This window comes from Hevea brasiliensis, chromosome 8 (genome assembly GCF_030052815.1).
Source record: "Hevea brasiliensis isolate MT/VB/25A 57/8 chromosome 8, ASM3005281v1, whole genome shotgun sequence".
NCBI lineage: Eukaryota > Viridiplantae > Streptophyta > Magnoliopsida > Malpighiales > Euphorbiaceae > Hevea > Hevea brasiliensis.
The window spans coordinates 8,300,361-8,305,861 of NC_079500.1; the positions used below are offsets into that span (position 1 = coordinate 8,300,361).

At 32.7% G+C, this 5,501-nt stretch overlaps 1 pseudogene; it reads right to left on the reverse strand.

Moving 5' to 3' along the window:
- Positions 1-271: 271 nt before the first annotated feature.
- On the reverse strand, positions 272-4,114 carry LOC131182258 (E3 ubiquitin-protein ligase UPL5-like; annotated as a pseudogene).
- Between the last annotated feature and the right edge of the window lie 1,387 nt (positions 4,115-5,501).

The window sequence follows — 5,501 nt, forward strand, 5'->3', positions numbered from 1 at the left end:
CTTAATTATAATATTTAATTAATAAAAATAATGAAAATATTTTGCCAACTACATTATAAAATTGCTAAAGAAGATAATCCCGGGGAAAAGCCAATGCCCAAATACAGTTCAGAACCTTTTTTTTTTAATTATTTTTTATATGCAAAAGATTTACTCAGAAGGAAGAAATAGGTAAGGGGAAAAACAGAGCCACCAGGCCCTAACCCCTTGCAGCCACCTAGAACTATAACCACCAGTTAATGAAAAACCCCTTACAATTACAAGCACAACAAAGAATAACCAACAGTTCTATACAAACACAGCATACACCAACCTATAAACATGATGTTACAAAATGATTTGATTCTCTGCAAGTTCATAACCAAGCTCTGCTAGCATTTTTTTCGAAAAAAAAAAACAAAAAGGGAAGCAACATGAAGAAATGCTCATAAACACTCAAACGTTTGTTTACACAATTCAAGCTGAAGAAGAAATTTTAGCGAGTTGATTGAAATTTGACAAAAACTAAAAGCCAGAATCGTTCACAAACGGATGCTTCAAAAGCTCATCAGCAGTTTGACGCTTATTTGGATTGCGTTTCAGACACTGCTTGATAAAATCTAGTGCATTCTCTGACAAAGAATAATTAGGAAGATGATCTATAATTGACCCTTTTTGAACTTCCAATTCTAGATTTGCATTCAAATTTTTCAAATGAGAGTATGGAATATTCCTGATTAACATCTCCAAGACGGTGCAGCCAAAGCTCCAAATATCAGCTTTAAATCCATACTCTTTGTCCTGTTTTATAACCTCCGGGGCCATCCAATTTATTGTCCCATGCCGAGACTTCATAAGACTATTTAATTCAGCCACTCTTGCCAATCCAAAATCCGTAATTTTCACACATCCTTTCTCATCCACCAATATATTTGCACAGTTAATGTCTCTGTGGACTACCTTTCGCTCATGAAGATACTTCAAACCTTCCAGTATCTGTTTGCTGTAGTGGGACACTTGGGAATCTTTCAGTTTAAAACATTTATATACTTGTCGGAGGGAGCCTGTACTTATAAGCTCAAGAAAAATATTGACCGTTGACTCCTCCTCTTCAGTGCCATAATATTTAACAATATTTGGATGACTGAATTGACACAATAAATTAACCTCTTGGTTAATTTTGTCAATTTCTCCTTTATTTTTAATTTTTATTACCTTTACGGCAAAAAAGAAACCACCAGCAGCATAACCCTTGTACACATCTCCGAAACCCCCTCTTCCCAGCTTCTTACCATCCTTTTGCCACTTTGACTTCGTAATCTTCAGTCTTTGTCTATTAATCTGCCAAATTTCAACAAACTATCTCTATTAAAATTTGATAGAAATTGCAGTAATAATCATGGTTATGCTAATGAAACTTGATATCCCGGAACATTTCTTTTAAAACATTTGCAACATTTATAATAAAACCATGAAATTGCTGAAAGGTCCTAAAGAAAAGTCCAAAAGCCTATAATTGCTGTAGAAAGATGAGAAAACAAGTTCTTTATTTCCAAAGAAGATTCCCTACTAAAGCAACTCATGTAATAAAATTTTGAAATCAATTTTCAGAGCTTTGATAAGTATTGAAAACGTATAGGAAAAATAGTTATGCTTTAGTAACACAATGGAAATTCTGTAAGCACATACCTTCAGGAACTGGGACATCAGAGGTTCACTTTCATTGTTGCCATGATTCACATGCGTTCTCTCACAAGAATTAAATCCAAGATTTAAGTCTCCTTTAGCACCAGGTTAATATCATCAAGATCTATTCCCAATAAGTTAACAGTTCGATGATTGATTTTCCAAAACACTGTCAAAGCCTTTTCGAAAAAATATATTTGTTCAGAGATATACTTGATGAAGTCATCTCGAATTTGATGATCAGCAAAACGTTCCTTAGCCTTGTTATTGTAAAAAGATGGATATGCATCTTTTACATCATCTCCAGAAATATTCTTTCCAGCCAGTTGCAAAAGAAACACACGATGAAAGGCAACACCTACTTGTACTTCATGCATCAATGCCAATGCAATCACCTTACCAGAAAATTCAAAACAGTCGAAGTGTAATGGTTCTAACTTCAATTCTGCATATATATCAAAGTGAAAAAAGAATCTATCCTTAACAGCAGGGCAAGGTAGTTTTACGAAATGATAGTAAATTATCACAAACTTAATTATGATTTGATCATATGAACAGGACAGAATCCAACGGTACTTTTAAATTAAACCCAGAAACACATTTCTACACAACTCAACTATGAAATTTTAATTACCCTATGCAAAACTTCAATACTTAGGACCTCACTGGACACACCTAATGTACACACCCTAGCATAAATATTTCCTTACACTACACTAAGGGCCTAATTCTTCATTACACTAATGAATCAGTAATCAAAGTATATATTGCAATATTTAATAATATGAATATCCACCAGCGAGCTGCTGTCTTAGCACTATGAGGTTTTGAATTGTATATTTAATAATAGTATCTTATAAATTAAATATATGATAAATTTGTTACAAAAAGCTTACATCAATCATTTCTCAAGGAAAAAAGCAGGACAAGTAACAATTGTGGATGCTATTCATAGCAAGGATCAAAAGATACGATCTTACCGGGATTAGGATAGAACTTCATAGGATCATTTGAGCACGCCAGAAAGAGGAGATTTTGCGGTTTGAATATAGCTTGGCATAACTTGTATAACCAATCCTGCAATTTTTAGGACTGGTAATATTGTTATTTTTCAATGACTCATACAACTCTTCGTCTAGAAATCTAGACCAGTGAATGAGTGGCTTGTAGAACTCAGCATCGAGTAATTTTTCCTCAGGGATCATCATCATCGTAACTAAATGCATCCTGGATTTCGAATCAATCACATCATTGTGCTTAAGAAGCCAATGATAATCATCTTTCCTCGTAGTTTTTCAAGTATCAGCTGTAGTGAAATCTGCTGGTTCATTAATACATGCTGAAATTGCTTTTGTTCATTCTCCCAAAGTTGAGAAATGCTGTTTAGCTCTTTCAAAATGTCCAGATACACAATCGAAACAGAATGCAACCAACCACTTGTTTCGAATATTCTTGCTGTCTCTGGTATAAGTCTAAGATTATTCTCCATTTTATTCAACAGGTAACTAAATTCACCTTTAATTTGTGTTGACAACGAATCAACTATAGACTTATCCTCCTCTTTGGCATTATCTATACCACAAATTGCATTACGTAATACGCCTGAAAATACCTGGAATTCACGAAAACAAAATTTCAATGACTCAATGAGTGGGATTGTATATGAGTTTGGATTTGATTCCTGCATCTTACTCAATAGGAAGCTTAAGGTATCTGCCATCTCAACAAACCAGGATCTAATTTGGAAAATTGAGCGTAGGTCACTAAGGTTACCTCTTTCCAACAACTGCTTTAGAGTAGTCCGCCATTGCTGATACAGAGGATCACCATATACCGTTCTAAGCGAAGCACAAAATTCTAATGCTAAATGTATACATCTATCAACAGAAACATTTGGACAATTCGATATTTCTTCCATGGAAAACCTTATCAAAGCAGAAGCATAGGCTTTGTGTTGTGGAATTGCTGACCTGTAAAGCATAACCAAAGTCACAGGGACAGAATACGAACTCATAAGATTCTCCGATTCCTCCTTTGTTTCAATTGCCAACAATTCGGCAATCGTTACCAAGTCATCCTGAAGAGTATCTTCGGAGAGAAATTCCCCTCGGCACATGCGAAAAATGTTTGAACTCATTTGGTGAATCCTTTGGATAAATACCGATGTGTCATCAAATCCAAGCTTCAATTCGAGGCGATCGTCGTTTTGAATTGAGTAGTCTTCAAGTGTCTTCCACCGCTGTAGCTGCTCCCCCTTATAATATAATTTCTGTATCGTAACTGGAATATTACAGTCCCATAGAATTGCCTCGTGGATAGCCTTCACTAGAGTTTTAGATTTAAAACAGCGCGGTGGAAGATCTTTCCCGTTCGGCATTCGGACAGAAAATCGAATGGAATCGGATTTTCTGTTTTCCATCTGCTCTGGATCAGTAGTGGCACAAAACAAAGTTTGAAAATATTTGTTCCTTAAATAGAGATTATATTGTTTATAAAATTATTTTTCTTTTATTTTTTTCCTTTTATTTAAACAGTGAAAAGAGAATAAAATTATTTTTCTCCTCACTTTAACTTTTTTTTTACCCTTTGACTCTAAAATTAAGAGATAGCGTAAACCTCACGGCCGACTGTCGGTTGCTTTTATGTGCATTTTTAATTTACTAATGGAACACAAAGAAAAGAACAACGATTCCATTGTTTTCTTTCACATTGGAAGACTTTTGAACTAAAATGTCTCTGGTCCGCAAGCTGCCTTAAATAAAATAACTTTAGTTGACCTAATAACAGCTTTTATTTTTGTACTGTTGCTCACCTACTCTGCCAAATAAAATATAACAAATCACATTAATTAAAATATTTGAGTCTGATTTAATTTTAATTTTTTTATTAAAATTTATTAAAAAAATTAAAAATTTTAATATTTTCATAATTATAGTCAAAACTTTAAATTATATGTATTATAGTTCAATTTTAATTAGTTGTAACAACTATAATCAAAGTAACTAAATTGTTATTTACCAAATGATTCAAGAAACTTCTTTACAGAAAATATGCCAAGATGATGAACTCATAGAAAAACTTTTTGAATCATTTGGAAAAGATCAACATATCAACCTGCTCAAAGATGTAGTAAATATTCAACGAGATGTTACAAATCAGATACACAGTATTAATGATGAAGACACTGTGTACTAAAAGATTTTTGTGCACGATCTTGACTAGATTTTTAATAGAGGCAAATTATAGTTTACTATTTTTTTTGCCTATTTTTAAAAGTTAAAAAGATTTATTTATTATTCAAATAGTAAATTGACTTATTTGATCTATTTTTAAAATTTAAAGGATTTCTACGACTATTAACTCATTCTTTAAAGGCCAAAAATAAGCCTTTTGCAATATATGATTTCAACTATGAAAAGTAAATTACCATTTAAATTTTATAGTTAATTGTCATTTAAGTTATATCAAGACTATATACTTTTCTTCCATATATATATATAGACACAAATCAGACTAACACCCTAACAACTGAAATTTTTTAAAATATAAATATTTTTAATTTTAATATTATTAATTTATTTAAATATTTTTTTTCATGCAATTATTTTAAAATTTTAAATTTTCATTTTGATTATCGAATTTGATTGTATTAAAACTTATATATATTATTATTTTTTTTAATTTTAATTTTGTGTTATTGTTGACTTCTTCTTCCTCCTCCTCTCCCATTACCTCCCCTTCCCCTGCCATTCTTGCGCTGGCTGGCAAGACTCCATACGGCACCAACAACATCCGGTGGTGCTGCTTAGGTGAAGCACAGCAGCTAGTAGCGAGGA